Source organism: Canis lupus, chromosome 34 (genome assembly GCF_011100685.1).
Source record: "Canis lupus familiaris isolate Mischka breed German Shepherd chromosome 34, alternate assembly UU_Cfam_GSD_1.0, whole genome shotgun sequence".
Classification (NCBI taxonomy): domain Eukaryota; kingdom Metazoa; phylum Chordata; class Mammalia; order Carnivora; family Canidae; genus Canis; species Canis lupus.
Genome location: NC_049255.1, coordinates 33,010,248 through 33,038,189, shown reverse-complemented (window position 1 = coordinate 33,038,189; position 27,942 = coordinate 33,010,248). Strand labels below are relative to the sequence as shown.

General features: G+C 38.0%; 1 non-coding gene across 1 annotated transcript; it reads left to right on the top strand.

Moving 5' to 3' along the window:
• Window positions 1–24,728: 24,728 nt before the first annotated feature.
• Window positions 24,729–24,833, top strand: LOC119867563. Its single transcript, XR_005384081.1, has one exon. It is a non-coding gene; the product is annotated as a U6 spliceosomal RNA (small nuclear RNA).
• The last annotated feature ends 3,109 nt before the right edge of the window (window positions 24,834–27,942 follow it).

The following is a 27,942-nucleotide window of genomic DNA, read 5'->3' as shown; positions in this document are numbered from 1 at the left end:
GTAACATGCAGCCTTTGATATGGTGAATTCATCCTTTTCTAATCCTTTAGGAAGAGAGTCAGAAATGGTTCACCTTCACTTGGGATGGATAAGAGTATACATTTGTGATCTTGTTCCAGATCTTTGTTAAATTTTCTCTTCTCTCACAATATAGTCAAAAGGACCTGGGCTGTTGAGATAATCTTCAGGACATCACATTGGTTCCTTATAACAGTTATATGTTACATTGACCAGACATGCAAGAATTGGCAGATACATCAAAGACCAGAAAGGGAGGAAATAAAACCCTTTAGGTCCTCAACAGTGTAGGTTATAAGACTTCCATGCTCTGGGGCACATTGGGATATCCCCTCAGAAATAAGGAACCAATTGTTGTACCTCCCACCTTTTAGAAAGAACACAGTGCCTGGTAGGCCATTTCAGGGCTAAAGACAGTAGATTCCAGAGTTGGAAAATGATTCTAACTTAGCTACCGAGTGATGTAAAGGCTGGGAACATTGAAGCTGGCAGAGGAAATACTTCAAGAAAGGAAGGCAAGGGAGGGGAGGAGAGAGAGGAAAAGGAAGGAGGGGGTGTGGGGGATAGGTGACAGACCCGAAGGAGGAGAGGATCTTACACTTAGATGTTTCTCACAATGTAGTTTTTTCTCTCAAAGTGTCTAAGCACTCTCTTCCTCACCATGACTTTGCCAAGGCTATCCTTTTACAAATTAAAATAGGCAAGGTCAGTCCAATACGGAGACATGACAACATTTCCAAAGAGATGAGCTGCTTGGCCCTCAGACATAAATAATCCATCCAATTTAAATATGGCTGGAAAGAAGAATTAGAGGAGTTTTAAGTAGATTTTTATGGCTGTATCACAGAATTATTTCTCACAATACCATTCTTATTATGAAAAATTAAAAATAGCTTAAGTGCTAAGGAAAAGAGAATAGCCAAATAGATTGCTGCATATTCAGACCTCGGGTGGGATACCATGTAGTAATTAACAAGACTGTTTAAGAAAAATGCTCATGAAAAAAATGCTCATGTTATAATAAATCTATATCCATATATATCACACCATGTAGACAGAAGGTATGTAATAAATCATTATCAGTAGGAGCAGCATCAACATATTCATAACAATAAAAAAGAAAAATATCAACCATTTATTTATTCTACAAATAGTTTATTGAGAGTAATTGTCAATATAATATCCATGAAAGCAGGGATTTTTTTTTCTTTCCATATTCCCAGAACCTAGAACAGTGCTTGGTCCATTTTTAGGAGCTCAGTAAGTATCTATTAAGTGCTTTTTTGAAAATTTATGATGGTATACGACATAGTTTCAATTGTTTATAATCTCTTTAAAATACTTTGTCATGGGGCTCCTGGGGGCTCAGCTGGTTAAGCATCAGACTCTTGACTTTAGGTCAGGTCACTATCTCAGGGTCATGGGATCAGGCCCTATGTCTGCTCCACATTGGGCATGGAGTCTGCTTAAATTTCTCTCTCTCCCCTTCCCCTCCCTGCTCGCTCGCTCTCCTGTTCTCTCTCTTGCTCTGAATGACAAAAGACTTTGTCATGGACAACGGGATATAAATGTGTATATATCAGTTTTTATGTATAACCCATAGACATTTGGTTAACAATTCAAGGATTCTAATACACATTTCAGAGGTGATTGGTAATATTTGAAAGACATTGATCCACACTCCAGGAGTATCTACACCAGGGTTTCAGATAAGATCTCTATGTGATTTTTTTAAATAGGGTTTGCTATTTAGCATAAGGGATGCTGGAGGTACTTTCTCATTGGTGGAAGGAGTGATGTTCCAACTATGTTGATCAGATAGAAATACTTTATAGACACATGCAAATTTGCCTGAATGGTGTGTTGAAACTTTCTTCAAATTTTTATTTGAATTTTCACTAACATACAGTGCAATATTGGCTTCAGGAGTGGAATTCAGTGATTCATCACTTAATGAGCACCCAGTGCTCATCATCACAAGTGTTCTCCTTAATCCCCATCATCCATCTAGTGCATCCCCCACCACTTCCCCTTCAGCAACCCTCAGTTTGTTCTCTCTCAGAGTCTCTTATAGTTTGTCTCCTTCACTATTTCCCACCCCGCCCCCCACCCCTTCCCATATTCTCATCTGTTTTGTTTCAGGGGGACTTATTTCGCTTAGCATAATACACTCTAGGTCCATCCGCATTGTGAATGGCAAGATTTCATTCCTTGTGATGGCTAAGTAGTAATCCATTGTGTATCTATACCACATCTTCTTTATCCAGTCATCAGTCAATGGACATCTGGGCTCTTTTCATAGTTTGGCTGCTGTAGATAATGCTGCCATAAACATTAGAGTGCACGTACCCCTCCAAATCTGTATTTTTGTATCCTTTGGGTAAATACCTAGTAGTGCAATTGCTGGGTCCTAGGGTAGTTCTATTTTTTAACTTGTTAAGGAACCCCCATACTGTTTTCCAGAGTGGCTGCACTAGTTTGCCTTCCCTGAAGAGTGTACTAATTCTTGAGAGCTCAGATTTAGATTTCATTATCTATTCTTTTTTTAAAAGAATTTATTTATTCATAAGAGACAGAGAGAGAGAGAGAGAGAGAGAGATGCAGGCCGAGGGAGAAGCAGGCTCCATGCAGGGAGCCCAATGCGGGCCTCGATCCCAGGACTCCAGGATCACGCCCTGGGCCGAAGGCAGGCACTAAACTGCTGAGTCATCCAAGGATCCCCCTCATTATCTATTCTAATTAGAAAGATCACTGCTCTCCACCTTAGAATAGGGTGAGTATCTCTGTCTTAGAATGACACTTCCATGAAGATTGCTGAGGTTTCCTGGAGATAGAGAACTGGTGGTGCTGCAAGTCATGGAATGTTTGCATGTCTCGCAGACATCACTGAGCCTTGCTCTCATCCTTACAGATCCCTGATGGCCAGGTAGCCAGAGAGGAGTCTTGATTACTGTAGGTCACCAGTATTCACCATCAAGAACCTGACAATTGTGAGGACACACATTCACTTGGGTTAGATCACAGCAGACAAATGTCAGCATCATCCCCATTTTATAGATGTCCTCATTTCTAAGCTAAGGCTTAGAAAAATAAGTGATTTGTCAAGGTGATTAAGACTTGTCAGAAGGAGAGGTGGGATGGAAATTGGAGTATCATTCGAACATCCCTTTCCTTGTACTTAAAGTCGATGGGAAAAAGATAGCAAATTATGTTCTTACCAAGGGAGAAAAGGAACACCAAGCCAAAAGTTATGCATTAAAAAAAAAAGCCTAAAAGAAATTTTAGCAAAAATGTTACTAATAGCCAGTGGGATAATGGACAATTATTTTCTTTCTACCTTTCTATAGTATATAAAATTTTTGCAGCATTTTCACATTTATGAAGAGAAAGAAAACCTAAGCTTTGTTTGATTTCTTTTCAAAACATTTTTGGCTGAAGAAACTGTTCTATCCATGTTTCTTCAAAATAGAATATGTAGAGATAAAAATATATTTATAGGCCAAATAAAGTTCTTGTGTCATAGGCCTAAAATATATTTATGCTGTTGACAGAATTTTTGAAATACACAGAATCCTCACCAATGTATTACTTTTTCTATTAGTAGAGTATTTTTTAATTTTCCATAATTCATTTCTTAAAAGCAGAATATTGGTTTTATTGACTAAAATATAGTGTTGCTCATTATTTTAGAGTCACATCAGAAGAAATGTTGAAAAGGAGTAGAACTAAATCAAACCTCTATGTTTTGCTTTAAATTTTCTTGTGCATTGTTTATGTGAATATAATAATAAAATGCATTGCAAATCTTACTAAGGATACCCTGGATGAAAGGAGGTTATATTTATGTTTCCTGTTGTTAATAATGGGAGAACTGTAGTATGTTTCTCTAATATGCAGGTTGGGTTTTTTAAGCTGATAAATTTGAACATTACAAATATGTACATAATTGACACCACAGATGAATAACTCCAATATGGTGACAATCATTACCCAAAATTTTCATTAGAGCAATTGCTCACTAAGTTTTGTATTGTTACTTTTCAATGTGCAAGATATTTTGAAATGCAGGCTTTAAATACACTAAGAACAAAAAGGGAAGCCAACATGATAGTGGGATTTTTTTTTCTGTAAAGGAAGTCGGGTGGATGGGATGGCAACCTTTGATCTCTGACTCTTCTCTCTCCAATTATTTGTGTTCATCATTGTTTTGGTTTACACATGTGCTTGAACCGCATTTTTGCATTATTTTGATTAACTTCAGTAAACATACTACCTACTGGTTGAAACGTATTCTGATTTTGCTAACAATTGCTGGAGTTGTATTACGTTCTTACATAGTGGACTATTTCTATTTCTTTTATACAAAAGTAAATTAATACATTGATTTTGTCATTAATGTAAAATGTCAATGGGTGTATGAAGGCCTCTTTTTTTGGTGGTTATGGTTATAAAATATAAAACGGCTTGTCTGAGACGGGTAGAGAAGTGACTAGAACTGCCATTTAGCACTGCCAGGGAAGAAGACTTCAGCTTCAGTAGTGGTCCAGCTGACTGGTGGGGAGTGTTGCACTAACCTAGATGGGTCACTAAAGTCTCCACCATAACTTAGATTCTAAAGATTTTAAAGCCGCTTGCTCTACAATGTGGGAATATAAACCAGAGAAAGGAATAAGTCTTTGGCTTATTAGGGTAAAAAATGTGTACTGGATGCGAGTTATTCTAGGTAACTTCTCACTGTTTCACTGTAGTGCTCCCTTCCTAAAGCTCTTCCATATAAGGCAAACATTATCTGATAATATTGTCATCCAACACTTGGGCGTCTATTAAAATGCTGCATAATACCTATCCAGCCTAAAAAAAAGCAAACCAAAAAAAAAAAACGAAAATAAATGTTATGCTATAAATGAAAGTTGGGCTCATTTTTGCTTCAACATAGAAGAAAGTCACTTTATCTTTTCCATATAAATGTAACTGATTAGTTTTTGAACAGACAAGAACAATGGACTTTGTTTTCTGTTTTACGCAAGTTGGAAGAACTTTCAAATTATAACTCGGTTGTACCTTGGGTTCTCTGTTAGTGAAACTAACAGTATTTTTAAAAATGTTATAAGTTCCTTTAGTTTGTTTTTAGATAGCTTGTGTGAGTGTGTGCACTGAATTATTTGTTTCAAAAGAAAATCTCCAGCTTCCGGGGATTTCTTAGACTCCATTGTGTCACCATTAATTTTTGTACGGATTTCTTTTCTGAGTAGATTGCCAATTCCTTGAGGAGAGAGACTGTTCTTGTTTTTTTTGTTTTGTTTTGTTTTGTTTTTGTTTTAGTTTTTGTTTTTGTGTGTGTGCCTTGATCCTCCCTAATGCCAGTGACTGCAACACACCGACTAAATGGAATTGAAGTTACACATTTATAAAGAAAGTAAGAAAGAGAATGGGGAGGAGGAAGAGGAAAAAGAGGAGCAGAGGAAGGAAGTGGAAGAGAAGAAAGAAGAGGAAGAGGAGGAGAAAAAGGAGGAGGGGGAGAGAGAGAGAGCAAAAGGAATTGGGAGGGAGAGAAAAGTTGGAGAGAGTCAGAGAAAAACAACCAAGGTATTTAATAGGGAGGAAGTGCCCTCTTAGCAAAACTCAAAGCACCCAGGATTATTTTGCATGCTAGAGAAATAAACTTGCTTTAGGCTGCACATGTAAAAAAAATAAAATAAAATAAAGTCAGCTTCCAATGTAGCGGGCAAAATGGACCTGAGACCATAAAAAATGTCTTGGCCAGAAAAATAAAATGATAGCACCAAATAGGTAAAATGGCAGGGATCTCTGTGCTCTTGACTTCCATTAGCATTTAGGGGAAAAAATTAAACCAGACACAAGAAAGAGTACTTCCAATATGGGAAGAGGATAGAACAAAGGAGGAGTCCTAGAGGGGAGGCAATGAAAATGAGACCTGAAGAATATTATAGCTTTGGGTCCTCAAAGGAGAAAGAGGAGAAAGTCTGGAAGGCAGAGGGCTCAGCATGAGCAAAGGCACAGGAAGGGGCGGCGCTGATGGAAGGGTGTTGCATCGGGAGCAGCTGATACGCAGGGTAGCCGGGAGCTGAACCCAGGTCTGCATTGAACCTAGGTCAGTTAGACAAATGTTTCTTCTCTTCTGGAACTTCGACTCTTGCTCTTAAATGCTCAAAGCTCCTTCAAAGCTTTGAGATATATTCCCTGAGTCCTGCAGCATCAGAATGTAAGGGGGGTGACTAGCGATTTCCCTGGATGGCATTTCTAAACTGAGAGATTGGGCAGAGTGGGGAAGTTGGGGGTTAGAAACTCCCAGGGTTGTCAGTGATTTTAGAGAGCATCTGGTTTTCCTCTTTTCTTTGCAAGCATTGCCATTAAAGCTCAGAGAGGTTAGGCAACTTGGACAAAACAAATAGCCGGCTAGAGTCAGAGCTGAGCCCAGGCCCCGGTGAGCTGCCCTGTGCTTCAAGGGGTCCTTCCTCAGGGTGATGTCATGGGAGAAGCCCAGGTTGTAGAAGGCAGACGGGGCTGGATTCAAGCCATTACTCCTTCCTATGTGAACCAGGGAATTTCATGGAGCTACTGTCAGCTTTTTAAAAGTGAGGATAAACATGTTTGTTTCATGGGTTTGTTTTATTTTTTTTTATTTTTTTTTTTTAAAGATTTTTATTTATTTATGATAGTCACACAGAGAGAGAGAGAGAGGCAGAGACATAGGCAGAGGGAGAAGCAGGCTCCATGCACCGGGAGCCCGACGTGGGATTCAATCCCGGGTCTCCAGGATCACGCCCTGGGCCAAAGGCAGGCGCTAAACCGCTGCGCCACCCAGGGATCCCTCATGGGTTTGTTTTAGTGATAAAATACTATCCTACAAAGGTTAAGGTTAAGAACATAAAAAAAAAAAGTTCTGAAACACTCTATGCCTTGACACCTGCTGCAGAACCAATGTTTGCGCTATAGACTGAATGTTCCCATCCCGCCCCCACCTCCCCCAACCACCCTGGGGGTTCATAGAGAAAACAGCCATTATGAACCAGAGAGTGGGTTCTCCTCCAACACCAAATCTGCCAGTGCATCGACCTTGGACTTTCCGGCCTCTGAAACTTTGAGAAATAAATTTATGTCATTCGTAAGCCATCCAGTCTATGATTTTCTATTATAGCTGCCCAAGCAGATGAAGACAGCTCAGATTCCCCCTCAGATTCAATTCACGTGGAGGCCTAATCCCCAGTGTGGTTCGGAAATGAGACCTTGGGAGATGTTAGGTCATAAGGATGGAGCCCTCCTGAATGGAATTGGTGCCTTTGTAAGAGACCAGAGAGATAGCTAGCTCTCTTTCTCTCCCTGCCATGTTGAGGATGTACTGAGAAGAAGCCAAGTGCAAACCAGAAAGAAGTCTCTTACCAGGAACCAGATTGGCACCTTGGTCTTCGATTTTCCAGGATCTAGAACTATGACAAATAGATGCTTGTTATTAAGGGCACCCAGTTTGTCGTAGCTGCTGGAACTAGGAAATACCCTCATATCTGATGGGAGGATAACAGTACCTACTCATAGAATTTTTGTAAGGATTAAACTGGTCAGTCCCTCAAAAAGAAATTGGTAGGAAATATCAGAAAGGGAGACAGAACATGGAAGACTCCTAACTCTGGGAAAAGAACTAGGGATGGTAGAAGGGGAGGAGGGCGGGGGGTGGGGTGACTGGGTGGCGCGCACTGAGGGGGGCACTTGACGGGATGAGCACTGGGTGTTATTCTGTATGTTGGCAAATTGAACACCGATAAAAAATAAATTTATTATTAAAATTAAAAAAAAGAAAAAAATTAGTTAATCCACAGAAGTGTTTAGGACAGTGCCTAACACGCAGTTATTGCTCAGTAGATAGACGTTATTGTCATCATCATCATCATCATCATCATCATCAATCATCATCATTGGAGCAGAATCTAGGGTTTGAATACTCCTTCCAATGCTTCTTATCTATGTGACCTTGGTGAACTTCTCTGAACCTCAATCTCCTCACCTGTGAAATGAAAACAATAGTACCTGCTTAAGAGAATAACTGTGATGATAACCAAACAAACAATAGTAAAGAGCTCAGAGCAGGCTCCGTGTACACCTAGCACTCCACAAAACTGCTAGCTCCTTTTAGCTGTCTGAGAACCCCCAAAAGATTGCTTTGTGCTTCTCATTTTATATCCAAGTGATATAATTTTATGGACTCTACAAAAACTGTAGAATGACAGTTTAGAACGAGTCTTAATGTAAATATTGAAATAAGCCAAGGAGAAACACTTAACACCCAAAGGTCTGAGTAAAAAATGCTGCATATCCCAACTATTGACCTTATGTGGAGAGTTGGCATTTTTAGTATATGTGGTGCCGAAGCGAGCACGGGAGATGGCATTTTTAAAACTTTAAACTGATATATTTAAATGCTAGTTACCACTAATTGCTTATTCTGAGGAACTGATAATTGCTTCTCTGTGCCCTGAGGCTCTTGTTTCATTAAAACTGAAGCAATTGTAGCTTCTGGGGAGGGAAGGTATTTCAAAGAACAAATAAGTAATTGCTCAACTTGGAGCAATTTCTAAAATATAATTATATAGTCTTTGTGTACATATTTTTAGGGGAAAAGATTTATTTTTAAAATTGTATTCTTTAGTTAAAAATTTATTTTTAGGGGTGGCTGGGTAGCTCAGTTGGTTAAGCATCCGCCTTCAGCTCAGGTCATGATCCAGGGGCCGTCATCCATCATCAGGCTCTCTGCTCAGCGGGGAGTCTGCTTCTCCCTCTTCCTCTGTCCCTCCCCCCTCTACTCATGTTCTTTCCTTTTTTTCCTCTCAAATAAATAAAATCCTTGAGAAGTAAAAATATTTATAGGTATTTATAGATTTTACAGTCACATGGTTCAGAATTCAAGAAGTATAAAAGGATGTCTGGTGAGAATTCTCCCTTGCTCTTCTGAGCTTTATTTATCCACTGCTTTTCTGCACAATCCGTATTACTGATGTTCAGCTTAACCTTCCAGATACATCTTGGAGATCTTACAGATTAGCACATAAAGAGCCACTTCATTATATTCGATGTCTTCGTAATAGCCCACTGTATGAATTTACCATAATTTTTATTTAACCAGTTTCATGTTGATGGACATGTAGGGTTCTAATCTTTCACTATTACAAATTATCCCACATGAATAATCTCATTAAAAGGCCATTCTATGAGAGCATGATCATATCTGCAGTATAAATTCCTTTTTTTTTTTGCAGTATAAATTCCTAAACGTAAAATTGCTATTCGAGGCCATGTGTATTTAAAAGTTGCTAAATATTGCCAAATTATCGTCCGTACTGTTGGTACTAAATTACATTCCAACTGGAAATGTATGAAAATTCTTCAATCTAGATATCTTAAGGTCTAATATGAGACACCAGATTTTTGGCTTCCCCAACTTGAGTTCCCAGAAGGGGAAGGGGTGGAGACAATGGAATCATCACTCCACCTGAATATCTAGTTTGATGTGAGTAGTCACCAGAGAGTTCCCAGTCTGACATGGCTCTGAATTCCACATGCCACGGTGGCCACAGCTTAGCAAGGGCAGGGAGAGGTTCCCAGAACTGTGGGTCTGATGGCAGCTTTGAGAAGCCCCCTCATACCAGTGGAGCACAGAAGAAATACCTGAGAGTTTCTGGGGTACACATAAGGCATGGACATGCTGAGGAGAGCAGTGGAAGAGAAGAGGACTAGGTTTGGGACCAGAAGCCACGGAGAGCAGAGATCTTATAATCTATGGTGATGGCCAGGACTGCTGTTAGCAGTAACAAGAGACACCCAAGAGACCAGATGGGACCTGATGGGTAACTATGTCGAGTGTCTTCTCCTGGGCCAAGCAATGGGGACAGAGAACATAGCAGGAGGAGACACCAGCCAAAGACCAAATAAGACCAGTACCCATCACCCCCCTAATGACAGAGTAGTATTTAAACTTGAATTCCACCTGAGTGTAGAGCAAGGACCCCATACTCTGTGTCTTCACCTCCTCATCTCGGATATTTCTTTCTTGATTTCCCTGATGCTTTTACCTTGGAACTTTTATTTCACTGGTTCCTTGGGTAGTGCACTTCTAGTTGCAGACTGTAACATCTACCCCCATTAATTTAAACATAAAGAGATGAATATTATTGGGAGACTCGTGGGAACTCCAGGGTCCTGGGAACAAGGCTAAGATATAAAACCAGCAGCTCACAAAACTCAGTAGAAACCACAGTCACCACTGCTCACCGCTCAGATTCCATGACGCTGGGGAAGGGATGCTAGCAATCCGGCCACAGTATCCCAGAAGCCCCAGAAACTGCTGTCACCATGCCCACCTGTTTGAAAAAGACTTCTTGTAACAAGCAGTTCCCCTCATTGCTCACTGTCACATCACAAATGCACAAAGACTTGGAACCAGACCATACATGGAGCCCTGGTCAGAAGACGACCTGGAAAATCCTTTGTTAGGATTCCTGGTCCACAGTACAAGAAGAAAAGTAAGACAGATGTCAGGATGAGTGTGCATCAGCCAAACCCAAGCACCGGCCTCACCCCACATTTCCACTGTGACCTTATGCTGAAGAGTTCCAGGTATCTATGTACCTACGCCTCGGGTCTGCATTTTCAGCTTCCTGGTAGACAGAAAAAATGACTTGCCCACAGTGTTTAAGCAAAACTTCTTTTGAAATAACAATTTTTGTGGTGATTCTTTCTCCTAAATCTAGACTTGCCCTCTTATATTGTGCAATTTTAGATGAGGTCTCTGGAAACATGTTTCCACCCCCCACCTCCATTTCTGAGTTTTTATTTGGAACAGGTCTCCGAGGTGTAATCTTTCTGCTGATTGCCAACAGCATGGTTATCTTGTCAGCTGGAAATGAGTGGAAGGACGAACAATTGTTTTTTAAAGACAAGACACAGCAACGTACTAAAATGCAAGGTGATTGACCATAGGGTGCTCTCCTCCTCTACTAAATAAAGTCTTAATTGTTGTGGTTTTTCTGAAGAGGAACATTTACAGCCGGGAGGTCCCTTGATAACACCCACGACCACTGTTCCCACTGGTCTGACCACTTCTTAGAGTATCCTATTCCCAGTCCCTGTCCGCTAGTCATTTCCTGGGTTACCATGGAGCTTTGCTGTTTCCTCTGGGTTTTTTTTTTTTCCTCCCTTTCTCTTCATTCACACATATTCCAAGATTTCTTCTATCCAATGTTTGCTGTTACTCTGTTTTACTGCTAAGACAAGAGTATCTGTGTGTGTGTGTGTGTGTGTGTGTGTGTCTTACAACCACAGACGTTTATTTCTTATCGTGACATATATCCCATATTGGTTGGTGGAGGCATCTGTGCCACTTAGTCACTCTGGGACCCAGGCTTTGAACTTTGCCAGGGCAGGGAGACAACGAGAGGGCCATGCCATTTGTGGATGGTGCAAAGAGTCTGTGTTGGGATGTTTGGGCGAATATCTGGGGAGTAGCACTATTTATGCCTCGGATCATTTCAGATGGACGGAGCAGATGGCCTTCCTGGTAATGTCCTTCAGCCCCATCCTCCTTCCTTTCACACATGGGTGGGAGCAGAGAATCAGGGACCCAGAGGGGACAAGGGCACAGCATTGACCCAAGCGTCACCCCTCCAGGCCCCGGCCCACTTGTTCGCTGGCTCCTTCTTCTTTGTCATTTTTATCTCATTAGTCTGCTGCAGCACATTGTTAGGTTGTGACCTTTATGTTGAAGAGTTCCAAATATATACATGTGTATCTCAGATCTGCATTTTCAACTTCCTGCCCCTAAACTCCTGGTGGTTCAGCTGCTCCAAATTAGTTTTTTTTTTTTAATACATTTTTATGTGTAGAAAGCAGGAAGGGAACACACATTGCAGTAAAAGGAATCCTGTGAGATTCACGTGTAGAGGGAGCTTTGTCCAGTGTGGCTGGAACATAGATTTCTAGTCTGTGAGCCCAAGAGCATGATTCTGAGAACCAACAGCGAGGATATTAATTTAAACAAACATGGAGGTGCCTTTGGGTGGGAGAAATGCAACAGCTTATACAAGGCGGAGGGAATGCATATCTTTATCTCCTTTTTCATTTTCTTTTTTTCCCCCTACCCACCCCCCCTTTTCCTTTTAACTGATACACACTCCCCAAGCACCAAATATGGTTGACCTAGAGGCTGGGGGTTGGGGGGCACAGCCTGAAAGCTCGTGGTGGTTGGGAAATGTTGACTTTCTCCTCTTTGCATTTCATCTTCTTTCTACTTAAAGAAAATTGTGTATATCTTTTCTTTGGTTTCCTGCCTGTAGCTTTTGAAAAGCTTATTCTCTCAACTCCATTGGCATTTTGCCTGCTTGAGGTCTCCGAGAGAAATACTTCCTGAAATGCAGTTCTCTCTCACGCTTTTGTTTTTCTTGGCCAGCATCTGCTTCAGTCTTGACTATTTAGTAAACTTTGTGAAGAATTGTTCAAGGCTTTTGGGCATTAGGAATGGCACATTAATTATTTCATTTTCAAGAAACAAGTGCTTTAAAAAAGTGGAACACGAGTGATTTTAACTTCTCATTATTCTTTTGAAGCTTCTCTAGAAAATGCCCTTTTTTCCTTAGGCACAGAAACTCGTTGTTTAAAGCTACAAGGGTGAATGATTTTATTTTCACTATGGGATTGCTCCTGCAAAAACCAGATATTGATTCTTTTGTTAGATGTACAGTAAAGTCATTTTTAAAAACTTGTTCCTTCTTTTTCTTTAAAGATGAGCCTTTTAAATGCATGTTCCAGCTCTTTCTGATAAATCACTGCCTAACTTTAGTTCTCTACATCATTTCATACTTTTTTTCTGTGTGTGGCAATAACGTGATAGAAAAGGAATTTGGAGAAATGAATACATAAAAGATTGTGTCAAATCTTATGATTTTTCCCTTAAGAGTTTGAGGGAAGCCATTTTGCACAAAGCACTCCTAGGGAGAATAAAGAATTCGCAGAAGAGATTTTTAGTCAAAGAAGGCTTTTCACATAATGAAACAGTAGCATCCTGTATCTTGTATTTATTGAGGAATGATAGAAAACAGTATTTCTCTCTAACAGAGAACAACAACTTTAGATTGACTATATGATAAGGTGGTTGTGCATTTAATTATACATGTTTATTTTATTTGCCACTGATAGGAGTACAGACAGTAATATTTATGGAACATGACTTGGCATTCTCCATCAAAATTTAAAACACACATGCTTTTAGGTGCAACAATTGCACTTTTAGAAAATTGTTCAGCAGATACATCTGCACATGTGGTAAATGACCAATGTATAAGCTGACCACTAAGTCAACCAAGTTGGAAAACGATGTACATGCTCAAATGTTGGATTAAATAAAAATTGTAGCACATCTGTAGAACGGATTACCTGTGTTAAAAAAAAAAAAAAAAAAACTGAGGAGGCACTGCAAAATGATCCCCAAGGTAGTTTGTTAAGTGAAAAATCAAGGGGCAGAACAGCACTATGACATGCTACTATTTGTCTCCCAAAGGGAGAAATAAGTAAATATATACTTTTGTTACATATAATATACCACTGACATGTTCCCAAAATATATTTGTAAAGACACTCAATAATCCTAAATAACGTTAGCTGCAAGTAGGGAGCAAAATTAGGCTAGGGTGGGAGGCGAACGTTCACCAGTGGTGTTTTGGTGAATGTTCAACAACTCGGTAAGGGTGGAGGAGGGACGGGATTTGTAGTATTTGCAAATTTCCATGGTATAAATATGCCCAACACGTCCTCTTTTAAGATACCAATGTGGTGTCAGTGAACACGGAGTTGGGAAGAGATGTGTACAATGGCCCCTGTGAGCCGGAGACAGCAATCTCCAGCACAACCCTGCCTTTCAATATTTCCCACGTTGCAGCTTTTGCATTTTGAACTATATGAACTTATTCAAAACATAAGAAATCAAAAAAGTAGGTAAAATTTAAAAATCTAAGTGTTCTAGCCGAACCATTTGTTATCCAGTAACCAGATATTTTAAACAGCAGAACCAAGGCTTTGTAATAGCAAAAACAAGAATAATAGACCTAAGAAAAATTATGTATCTTTTCACCAGGTTTCAAATATCACTATTAGTGCTGAAATAAAAAGTAAATTGGAACAGAACTTCAGAAAGATTGTGAGATTTCTGGTTTTACAGTATTTAGCATTATCTTTAATAAATGACTTCAGTATTCATCAGTGTTTGACATGTAAACAATCTCTGAGCAAATGGAGAGAATTTTCTTAGTAGAAAAACCAGTAAGAAGCTCTTTCCTGCAAACTTTCTATTCCATTTCTAGGCCTGAAGATTGACGCTTCCTGATACTTGGTTACAGTTTCCCCTTTCCAAAGTTATTAATTCTCAGTCCCACAAGCAGGGGAGAAATGGATTTAGAGGGCATCTCCTGCTCCCCACCGTAACCAACTCCTCTCCAACCCATATATTATAAGTGCTCTTCACTAGCTTAAGGGTACAAGTATGATCATGACTTTTTTTAGTGAAATTATCTGAACCCCTCCTATAATAGACTTTGCAAGGCTTTATTATCCCCTTCTGTTCCCCAAATGAATCAGGAACACCAAAGGCTTACTTGATCAAGGAAGCTAGCCGTGCTTCCCAATGTCTCAAGGAGAGACAACATAGAAACTGAGTGATCCAGTTGGCCCCAGTCTGGGGATGCCATTGTTTCTGTTGTTGCCCCACTGTGCTAAAACAAGTGAAAGCTAACAGTGTGGTGGTTCCTCAAGAAGTTAAAAATAGAGCTACCTATGACCCAGCAACTGCACTACTGGGTATTTGCCTTAAAGATACAGATGTAGTGAAACATGGGGGCACCTGCACCCCAGTGTTCCTAGTAGCAAAGTCCACAATAGCCAAACTGTGGAAGAAGCCACGATGTCCTTCGACGGATGAATGGATAGAGAAGAGGTGTTATATATACACAATGGGATATTTCTCAACCAGAAAGCATGAATATCTACCATTTACATCAATGTGGGTGGAGCTGGAGGGTATTATGCTGAATGAAAATACGTCAATCAGAGAAGGACAATTATCATATGGTCTCATATGTGGAGTATAAGAAATAGTGAAAGGACCATAAGGGAAGGGGGAAAACTGAGTGAGGAAAAATTAAAGAAGAAGACAAACCATGAAAGACTCCTAACTCTGGGAAACAAACAAAGGGTTGCAGAAGGGAAGGTGAGTGGGGTGGGGGGGAATGGGGTAACTAGATGATGGGCATTAAGGAAGGCATGTGATAAGATGAGCTTTGAGTGTTACATGTTGGCAAATTGAATTTAAGTTAAAAGCGAAACAAAAAAAACAAAAAACCCTAGTTCTACACGATATAATATATCCTCATTCACTCTTGCAGCAATGCTTATGTTAATGAGACCCATATCTACCCCAGAGTTGGATCATTTTGGGGCTTCCAAGATCACAGCTCTTGCATTTACATCTTGTGGTAGAGTCTGCTGGTGTCTCACATACCCTTTGCAAGGCTGTTGTACCCATCCCACATTCCACAGCTCTTAGGAGTTTTTGACTGCTAATAGCTCACAACTGTCACTTTCTCTAAACACTGAGCTTGGAGATCAGGAGCATCTTGTCTGGGAGGTAACGCTGTGCCTTCTGACCCTGGGGTAACCCGCAGCTAATCACTGACTAATGCTACAATAAGAAGGCCAGCCCCCTTACCTCAAGATGGACTACCCCTGAAGCTAGCACAAAGCCTACAATGCAGCTGAGATTCAATAAAAATATATTGATGAATGAATAAATAAGGAGCTACTTGAATATACGCTGCAGTATACAAAAAGCAAATATTTAATGAAGACAATGTATGAATATTTTCCCTTGGTTTCTAAGTTGCAAATCATGGTAAGAAAGATCTTCCCTTTGAGAGCTTAACAAAAGATTGTGTTCATGTTTTTTCAAGTACTTTTTAAGATTTCTTTTTTTTTTTTTATGATCAATGCACACTTGAGTTTTTCACTTTTGTGGCTAACTTGGATCATTATACTACCATAGCTTTATATTTAAGCCATTGTGTCCTCCAAATTTGAAGCCATAGCTTCTTTTCCAGTTTAAACACAAAGGAGACCTAATTATTTTAGGGTGCTTGCGGGTTGCAACATGATTAGAACTGAAATAGTAGGGCAGCCTGGGTGGCTCAGTGGTTTAGCGCCGGCCTTCAGCCCAGGGTGTGATCCTGGAGTCCCAGGATCGAGTCCCACGTCCAGCTCTCTGCATAGAGCCTGCTTCTCCCTCTGCCTCTGTGTCTATCATGAATAAATAAACAAAATCTTAAAAAAAAAACAAAACCTGAAATAGTATATTCATGAGATAATGGAAATATGTTTGGAGAAGTGCAGAAAGCAGGTCAGACAAATAAGTATTGCTATAAATAAGTACAGACAACAGGCAACCCCCAAAGCGTACTGATTTTGGAAATCAAGCCATCAGCCATCTAATGTGTTTGGCAAGAAGACAGGAGGCTGAAGCCAGCTGACCATTGTAAAGAACAGATGGTTGTCCTCAGGTGACAAAATACGTAACATGAGCCATAGCAGATAATCATCAATAGGTTGAAAAGATCTTAATGACCTAAAATTTATCTCAACTTAACCCGCCTTAAGGAAAAGGACACCCGTCTCCCCAGCTTCCTCAGGCAGTTTATTGTGATGGATAAGCATGTGAAGATCAAATATTGACCTGAGCTTTATTGATAAGGTGGAAGAGGACTGCAGGGCAGAAGGTGCCAGACTTTCTCTGCTCTTGGGGCCCTCAATGTCTCTGGTTCTTTCTTTTTTCTTTTTCCTTTTCCACAGAGTTCTTAGGACAGAAGAAATACGGGACAGTTCAGTGTATTAAGTAATCATATCCAAATGATTTCCTAAGTGTTTATGTCCTAGCAACTCAGTAGCCATTTGAAGAAATAATACACGTAACATTGAAATTAAAAAAAAGATAATATCATTCCTGAAACTGGGCACCACTGCCTTCATTTCCTGTTCCACATAAATTTGGTGTGCGGTACTTGCTTTTTATCACAGCAACTGTGGAAAACCCAGGTTCTAAAAGATCCATCCATCAAAGGAATGTTACGGGGTCTGAAAATTAACTCAGACTTGTAATTCACGAGCCATCTGATAGACACTAAAGACCAGTGTGTTTCCCTCAAAAATATAGACTATCCACAGCTCCCCATAATTTTCAGCCTTACCTTGAGGTGGTTTGGCACAAATTTGGGGAGCTGTGCCTTAGGGCGTTTGGAGGTAAACAGACATCAGAACAGGATCAGGGAACAGAAGAACATCTAAGAGATCATCTCTTTGGATGATCAACACTGAGCAAAACTAAGATTCATTGAGTTGATGAGAGGCCTCATAATTTGTTTGCAGTTACACATCAACATGAATTTGCTGAACTCTCTTTCTAAGGAATAGAATTAGTTTTTTAAGATAAAACAACTTCTTCTCTTGAGATCCCATCAGAATTCTTGAGTAAAATAAGGTCAACCTGTTACTACTTTGGTGGGCATAATCCAGGAGCCATGTAGGTCGGACAAGGTGTGATTTGTTTTCCTCTCGGAGTACACTAAGCTGTTCTTCTGGCATTTTGTTAAAGGACACAGTGTCAGAGCTATTATCTATGAGAGGGGCCAGGAAATGACTCTGCGTCTAATCACTACCAAGCCTGGAGATATTTTATTAGATGAATGAAATATTAGTCTCCTCCATCTTCTTAATTGTGTTCCAAATTAGATCCCCAAATTAAATCCTTATCTCCTGTCTTTTATTGCTTAACTTACTTTTTTTAATTTTAACTTTTTTTTTTACTGCTATGACAACATATTCATTGTGTGTTATAATTTATCAAATGTCTGCTGTAATCACTAGGTAAAACAACAAGCTACTTCTAGCTCCTAGGACAATTATGAAAAATACTCCTTTCCCTTCCCCCATGCTCTGCAGAATTTACATGATTCTAGAATGTGTCATCTGTGAAAGGAAGAAGAAAAGGAAAAGATTACTTTTAAATAAAAAGATTTATTTTTTTTCTAGTGTCTATTTCATCCTATGCACTTTAGAAACCTTGATGAATTTAGAACTTACAAAAAAGTTTTGAAGTATATAGAACAGTCTCCTTTTTACTGGGGAGGAAAATCCTCTTCAGAACTACTAAGTGCTTGAATGGAAATTCAAACACCAGTATCCATGGGGTTTTTGTTTGCTTGTTTGGTTGGTTTGTTGGTTTGGGTTGGGTTTTGTTTATTTGTTTACCTTATACTATCTTTAGGACACTTCGACAGAGCAACCTGGTAATTACAGTCTTACATCTGATCTATGTCCCTCTATCCTAGTATCACAAGCCAAGTTTGAGCCAAGTCAGGGTTAGGACCCCATGTGAACAAATCATCTATGCTGTGCCCCCTTAGATTCCAGAGTTGAGATCATGAGGGTATTAACACTTAGAACCTTCAGCAAAGAATCCAAAGAAACATGAGCTCAAGGAAGATCAAGTTTCATGTGGGCAGAGGCCTTAGAAAACATTTATTTCCATTCCAGGATATTATAGCCAAGACAGTAAGGACCAGGGTAGTTAAACCACTGTCTCAAATTAGTAAGGAGTTGGGTTTAGGACCAAGTCACCAAACACCAAATCTAGAGTTCTTTCTTTTATGTCACCAAGTCTTGTTTCTATCATGGGTCTTTTCCTTCCTTCCTTCCTTCCTTCCTTCCTTCCTTCCTTCCTTCCTTCCTTCCTTCCTTCTTCCTTCCTTCTTCCTTCTTCCTTCTTCCTTCTTCCTTCTTCCTTCCTTCCTTCCTTCCTTCCTTCCTTCCTTCCTTCCTTCCTTCCTTCCTTCCTTTCTTCCTTTCTTTCCTTTTTCTTACACAACACAATATTACATGTTCATTATAGAAAAATTTTATAATATAGGTATATAGTAAGTAATAAAAATCGAATTATCCAAAATATTTCCACTCAAGATAATCACGTCTGTTAAGGCTTCTTTCTATGCATGTATATTCATATATATTTTTAAAATATAATTCCGTCATGGTGCCTAGTAATCATTTTTTTGGCCTAGTAACCACTTTTAACCTGATATTTTTAATTCTCTTTTTATATAAATAAGTTTATCTGTATCATAATTTTTTATGTCATGGCATAGTTTGTGATGTTTAGGCTCTTCCAATTTGTTTCTGTATTTCCATAAACCTCTCATTATATAAAAGATACAGATATCTTTCTACCTATCTGTTTGTCTACCTATCTATCACTGATTTATCAAGATATATTACTAGAAATACAATTCCAATAACAAAGCATGTGTATTAGAGTTCTCCACAGAAATGGAACCAATAGGATGCACATAGATAGAGAAATAAATCTATGCTACAAAATTGGCCCACAAGATTATGGAGACTGAGAAGTCTCTAGATCAGTAGAGTGATTCAGCAAGCTGGAGATCCAGAAGAGCCAATGATGTAGTTCCAGTCAAAAGGCCGTAGGTTTAAAACATAAGAAGAGTCTGTGTTTCAGTTCAAATCCAAAGACAAGAAAAAGCTGATACCTGACTTTAAAGACAGTGAGACAGGAGAAATTCTGTCCTACAGAGGGAGGGTCAGCCTGTCTGTTCTATTCAAGGCTTCAGCTGATTGGATGAGCATCACCTTCACCCCCAGCCTCCCTTAGAAAGAACAATCTGCTTTGCTCAGTGTACCAATTTAACTGCTAATCTCATCCCAAAAAGCCTTCATAGACACATCCAGAAGAATGTTTAACCAAACATTGGGATATCCTGTGGCCCAATTAGGTTGACACATGAAATTAATCATCACGTAGAACAATTTTAAAATTTTTGAGTCTTACTGCCAAGCTGGCCTCTGAAAATTCTGTCCCAATTCAGAAGGCACACACCAGCAGTGGAGTCCACCCTGTCCTCCATCCTTGCCACACTAGTCGTCATTCTTTCGAAATCTGTGGCTAGTATACAGTTGGTCTTTATTATTCATGAACTCTGCATTTGTGAATTTGCTTACTCATTAAACTTTATTCATAACCTCAAAGTCAAACAGCATTTTCCTGGTCATTTATGGACATGTGCAGAGTAGTGAAAAACTGTTCCCAGTTGAGGTCAAGCAAGGCAACACAGTGCGTCCTTGTTTCAACACTCAAGTATCTTTTTCATGGTCAATTTAGTGCCACAATTTTTGCATTTGGGGGCTTGTTTTGGTGATTTTGCTGTTCAAATGGCCCCCAAGCACTATGCTAAGATGCTATCTCCTTTTTAAATTTTTATTTATTTTTTATTTTATTTTTTGTTTTTTTTTTTGTGTGTGTGTATGGAAGGAAATGGTGATGTGCCTTCTGGAGAAACTACCTGGGTTAGATTAATTTCATTCAGGGATGAGTTACAGTGTTATTGGCTGTGAGTTCAATGCTAATGAAACAATATGGTTTATCCAGAAAAAGGAAAAGAAAGTTCACTGCTTCTATGTAAGGCTGCTTGGAAAGTGCTAAAGAACATCTGCAGCTTATGAGGAAGTTATGAAAAGAATGGAAAGGAGGCTAAATATGGAGATTCATGAGATGATGACTGATTAAAAACCAACAATAATAATAATGCATGGTTGATAGCATTGTCGAAGAAATTTATGTGCATGTTCCCAGGGTGAGGATCATAGTAAACCCTTTTAAGCTAGTGTTTTATCATACAGAAATACTGCATATAATTAAACAAATATTACATATACTTAAAGTCATAAATTTCTCAGTTGAAGAAAACTTGTGATCAAAAGCTTTCTGGAATCTAATCTTACATTTCCCCTTGGACCAATGGCTCGGTATTCACTATTCAGTGTTCACAGCTACTTTACCAACTGAGAACCATCATTTCCTCTTATCTTAATTTACATATCTTTTATTATAATTGAAATTGGACTTTTGATATTCAATAACCATACTTATCCTTTGTCAAGAGGCAGTACAATGTAGTACTTAAGAATGTGTTTACTGTCTGAAAGACATTCTGACTTCATGCTCAGCACCAAGACATCTGTGTTCTAAAATGTTTTCTTCCATTCATATGTGAATTTCCTCATATTGCTTTTACTTTCTGAACTTTTCTTTTCACTTATAGAAATGAGGGCATATAGTTTCCAATTCTAAGATTTTTGGCTTTATCATCTGTAAAATGAGGGTGTTATATCCTACATCAATTCTAAATTTATCACCATAATGTATATTTTGGGAATCAGTGACTATTATAATCTTTTACTGGAGGCAGAGTATAACTGGTGGGATGGTCTCTTGAGATGTCTACGTTCTGTGATTCCGTCTTGAAAGGCTAATGTGCCTGAAGAATTTTAAAGTAATACTATTCTTGGGAGTAGTTACATATATAATTTTGGATCTTGGGGCTGGTCTAATTTCCTGGCATTATGTTGACTCAGCTTAGTCAATGAAACCTGGATTCTTATTTCATCAAACAACAATTCCAATTCTTATTCTATATTATTATAACATGATTATCTATTTTGTTCTTTATGTCTTCATTTGTCTCCAGTTGCACATAGAGACAAATCAACCCTGGAGACAAATCAACATTTTCGCTTCTTGATATACTTGACTATGACATAATTGCTGCTAATAAGTGAAGAAATTTATGATAATTTTTGCTAAAGAAAAACACATTTTTTCCTTAGCAAAACACATACAGTCACCAAAACACATACTTACAATGCTCAAATTCCAACTACAGTAAATCTTCAGTGCATAGTATGTAGAAGAGGTAAAGGTAACACTAGAAAGCCATTTTTGTAACAGAATTTGTACCTTTTCTCTAAGATGTGGAAGTTTTTACTTTGTCCTCTATACCTATCCATATGACCAAATGTTTCGCAGCTGCTTGTTCTCACTTACTTTCTTATAATCAGGCCTAGAATCTCTACTCACATCTCTGTATAAACTGTGCTCTGATATATCTAGCTCGCCACAGTAAATTCCCAGAAGTTTCCAATCTAGAATTATAACATCTTAGAATTTTTTCTAATTTTTTTTGGAATTACCAATGATGCTTGCATTTAAATGGTTAGATATTAATGATGGGAAGCATATGCTCTAGGAAAGGAATTGATTTATCTTTGTGTAGCAAACACTTGTCATTTTTAGCTGTTTGGTATCTTTTATATAAATTCTCTATATCTTGATAATTTCCCATACTCTGAGTTTTGGGTCTCTAAAGGAGAATCCAGAAACTTCACTTCTCCAGATTGCTTTGGCCAGGGGCCAAAAGCACGAATTCAGATTTTGTCATTCACAGTCTGTAAAACTGATCCAAAAGTAAGCAACCTCAGTAGGTAACATCCATTCTTCTGGAATGGGTGGTAGCTGGAATGTATAGTATTTGGCTTTACGAATGTCTTTAATGGGCCAAATCTCTGCATGTTGGTGGATACACAGCCTCTCCCCTGTTTTACTAACCCATCTAATGAAACCACGAGTTCCCCAGTATCCTTACCAAATTTTTTCTCTACTTAAGATTAATTAGAATGCATTTTGTTATTTGCCTATTTAAAACATTCAAATATTAATTTAAAATGTTCAAAGATTTTGGGGTGCCTGGGTGGAAACATCTGATTCTTGGTTTTGACTCAAATCGTGATCTCAGGGTTGTGAGATCAAGCTCCACAGCAGACTTCACGTTGGATCTGGAGCCTGCTCAAGATTCTCTCCCCCTCCCTCTGCCCCTCCTCCCTCAACTGTGTGTGTGTGTGTGTGTGTGTGTATGTGTGTGTGTCTACGCCTGTCTGTGTCTGTTTGCAAGGATACTCATGCTCTAAAAAAAATTCAAAGATTTTTATCAAATACCATACACAAAGGTTTTAAGAGTGAAAGAGTCATAATAAATATCAGTTTTCTACCTTTCTTCCTTTCTAGTCCCTTTACCCAGACATACTCACTTTCAACAACTTTAGCTGATTTGTCTGATATTTCCCCTCTTTCACATATAAATTATACATATATATATAAATTTTTATCATATTTAGATATTACCTGTTGATTGTATATTTCTCTTTTATGCTCACTGCTCTTCCTTTCCTCTATCTTCCCAATATTTTTGCAAAACATTTGCTTAAATCATTGGTCACTATTTACTATGTAGCTGTTGTTTATTAATAAATGAGGTAGTATGGCATTATCATATTATACCTTTTTCAGTCTCTTCCTTAGAGTTCTTTGCTTTGCTCCTACCTTGTTTCATTTTATTTTGAATATACCTTTATTAACATACCTCTGTTGGATCACTCAAATACTCATTACTATCTTTTCAAATGTTCAAATAAATCTGATCATTTGTAGATTTTTTATCTGTCTGCCTGTTTCAGTCTGTACTGTTTGCTTTCTAGACTACGGCATGGTTGTCCTGGTGGGTCTCCACTCTGTGGCTGTCTTGTTTTGAGTGCTCTAGTTTAGGCACCAGTCTACTGCTTTCTAGTCTTACCACTATATTTTACCAAGCACATCCTACAGTAGATTCCTGAAAATGGACACATGGGACTCAGAGTCCCTGCACTTTTGTACACTCTGTATTTATTCCTCACGCATCAACATTTGAGTATAATCTTGAATATTTTTCCCATAGCGTTTTTCTATGGGCAGCACTTCTCTTTTTACTGAGAAATAATCTTCTATTGTGTTTTAATTCCTTTGACACAAACTCATTATTAACTCATGGCCATTACTAAAGTGAGCATAACTGGCATATGCATTTTTAGGTGGGCATTTTCATAATTGAATATATTTTGCTGCCACTAAAAGAGACTAAGTACCCTGCAGTGTGAAATTTGTGAAATATGTGTCATTAAAGTAGCATGAACAATGCACACTTACCACTCTTTGGTTATCATCTTCAAGACCCAAGAATATTTGGTGAACTGTAAAGAATAACTGGACTTATGACTTGATATCTGTTGCCAGCTGGAAAAATTAGAACTCTGCATTGCATATTATCATTTCTAACACTATCTATCAGATAAATGCTGAGATTCACAGGTGTATGATGATTCTTTGTGCTATTGTTTGTTGCCAGAAATCCCAGCTTCTCCCATTAATACAAAGACCTTTTGAAATGAAAGCCCAAAACCATAAACTTTAAGATTTTAATATTAAGATAAAAATGATATAACTTTTTATATCTTTTTATATATAACTTTTTATATCATTTTATCTTAATATTAAATGATATAAATGATATAAAGATGATATAAAAAGTGTTAAGTAAAATATACAGGTAGTTTCTATGAAAGTCAGCTTAGATCCTCTAGAAAATTCTGGGCCAACCTATAAAAACATCTCTTTGAAAAATAGCAATCCAGAAGTCTCTAAATATTTTATTTTTAGATAATACATCACATCTGTATTTCAACATTTCCTTATGCAGTATTGTGCACACAGGAGGCACTCAATAAATAATAGTATGTGGAATAAATGAATGAGAGATGTAGTAAGTGTTTAAATAAGAAAAGTCAGAATTGTTTTTTGTTTGTTGGTTTTTTTGCAGTGGAATCCATGTGATTATATAAATTCTGCCTTCATGGTAAATTAGGAAGTTTCATTATCTAAAAATTTCACTTCTGTGCTAGCTCTGGCAATACGTATACTAAATTGGACCAACACAGAGAAGATTGGCATGGCCCTGTGCAAGGATGACATGTAAAAATTTCACTTTCTCCTCCTCCATTTTCTTCTCAACATTGTACTCGGGCACTGAATTCTATGTCGTGTCGTCATCTCTGCCACTTGATTGTGAACTTTAGGAGAATTAGGTCTGTGATTAATTTACCTTTGTCTTTACCTCAGCAACTACTGTTTTACTTTGCACCCAGAGGGAGTTCAATCAGTGTCTGTAGAGATAACTTATGAAGTGACTCTTTGATTGACTATCCACCAAATTCAACAATATGATAGTACCTTTCTAATGAAGGAATAAGACATGGGAGTTACATGGAAAAACATATTAAAGTAAGCAATGGGACAATAACATACAGACAGCCTGGATAAATAGGAGGACACATCTTTAAAGAAATTCATCTAAAAATTTCACAATAATTTAATGATTTTATGATCTTCGGAAGACACCTTTAAATAATACAAGGAGAATATGGTCTTTAACCAATAAGGGGCTTGATTAGTGCCCTGATCTTATTAGGATTAAAATAATACTTTGATAATAGCAAATTAAAGAATTTAATTTCACAAAAGCCTTTTAAAAGAAACAGGCCTTTTGAGGCCTACTCATGCAAATATTTGGAAAGAGGGGCACCTGGATAGCTCAGTCTGTTAAGCATCTGCCTTCAGTTCAGGTCATGATCTCAGGGTCCTGGGATCGAGCCTGGAGTTGGGCTCCTTGCTCAGCGGAGAGTCTGCTTCTCTCTTCCTCTGCCCCTACTCCCGCTCATGTGCACATCCACATGTGCTCTCTCCCTCTCTTTCTCAAATAAATAAATAAAACCTCTTTAAAAAAAGTTGGAAAGAGAACTTTTTCTTCATGACTAGAGAAACGATGAAAAAATGAATAAAAGAATCAGAGTAAACATAAATATGTTAATTTGAGGGAAAAGTTAGTTAGGTCTTGGAATTTAATTGGGAAACCCACTTGAGATTTTCCAGTTCTTTCATGATCTTATTGTGTTCACTCATCTAATGAGTAATAGCTGTTTATCATTTCTTACAGTAACACTAAAATGAAGCATCATAAAGTTCACCTCTAGAGTGAATGCTGACTCAAATTGCCATGTTTCCTTGCTTACCTCTTTCTCTGAATCTCCTTGGCTGCTAGGTGAAATGAAGATTCCTTGAGAGCAGGGCTTGCTTACTTTGCAGAAGTCTAAAATCATGCCACTGCACACATGGCATTTAGAAGTATTCTTTAATGTTGATTAAAGGGTTTTTTTTCTATTCATTACAGATTTTCTATTTGATTACTTACAACTTGCTATTATATAAATCAGAAGTCCGGTGCTTATGAAATTTCATTAGCTTCTGAACTATTTAAGAGACAGTGAATGTTGTCCTTGGATCAAATTAGTCAGAAGACAGAGGTGATGATGGAGAGTCCAGTCCCATTACAGTTACCATTTGTTTTCCCTTCACAAAGGGAATCTACGTCCCTGACACAAACCTCTCCCTGTGTCTATTTCTATTTAGATGAGATTCAGGCATATGCGACTGGTTCAGTTCAATCTGTCAGAAGATCTGAGTAAGAAGCTCTAGTATCACGAATCCAGGTTAATAGTATAATTTTTGTAGAAGGACAACCCTTTACCAAAGTCATGGTCACACTTATTGAGCAATAAGGTCAAGTTTAAAGCTGAATAACTCCTTTTTTAGTCTACTGGATGCTTAGAAACATTCCAAACCTGGAAACGAATATGTATTTTGTATACTCTGAAAACTTTAATATGTTTTTTTCCTCTCTGGACTTTAAAGTAAAAGGGCTAATGGGGAGGCAAATATGTTTATTTATTAATAACTCATCATTAATCAAAAATCATTTATTATTAAAAGCATTTCTCTTCATGCTACTCTGGGCAAATTATAAGGCAACATCAACTTTGGAAAATTAGTTAAGTCTTTCTAATTTCTCTGCTCCAGTAAGCATGTTGTAAGGCTTCTATTTGGTAGTAAATTATTGATAGACATTGAAATAACAATTTTTTAAAATTAGTACTGGAATAATTTAAACGAGTGAAAAAAAAGTACTTTAGTCCAAATGATATCTGTTATGTTCAAATTTTCAGCCATTAAATTATGTTTCTAGGACTGTAGAGAAAATAAAAACTAATTTTCTTTTTAATCATGGCTTCTCCCGATTAAGATAATTAATGTTGGTTATAGGAAATTGGAAATGCAAAAAGTTACAAAGAATAAAAGTAAATGGCCAACTCATATCTTGTATTAAGAATTTAATTTCATATAACATTTTTTGGAGGATGGTTCGACGATACTATTTTTAAAAGCACATAATCTATAACCTAGCAATAACCTCCTAGGTGTTTAAGAAATAACTGCTTTAGTAAGGGAAGATACATCCCTAGAGACAGCCTTGAAATATTTCTCTTAATAGCAAAGAACACAATCAAAAGAAGTTCATTAATAAGAGTATAGGAAAACAAGTTATGGGTTTACATTATTTAAAACTTGATTCATTCAACAAGTATTTGTTAAGAACCTGAATGTGGTAGGAGTAACCTAACTGCTTGGATATGGCAGTAGACAAAAAACTCTTTATCCAATGAAACTTCTCTATGGAAGAAAATAGACAATAAGCATAATAAATGAGTAAATTACGTAGCATGTTGGGAGGTGAGCGGTATAATGCAGTACAATAAAAAGAATGATGTAGATATATGTGTACAGAGCTGAAAATATGTCCACAGTGTATCTGTAAGAAAAAAAAATAAAAATAAGTTTTGTACATATATATCAGGGCTTTTTATAAAAACTACATACGTGAATATATGTGTAAATATTCATAAATGTGTCTTCATAAACTTAGGATTACATCTATAAAGTCATGTTTCAAATTGTTACTATGACATAACTCCAGTGTGAGATGTGGGAGGAGAGAAGACACATCAATGTATATACACACTGTGGTAAATTGATAGGTGCTTTCTTTTTTCTTTATATATATATTTTTTTTAGTATTTTTCAAATTAAAATTATTTTTTTGCTACTCAGGTAAAATGATTTTAACGTTTTGAGGGGCTTCTTTTCAGTAGGTATTTAAATCTCTGATAACAAGGACAGCCCCAATGGCCCAGCGGTTTAGCGCCGCCTTTAGCCCA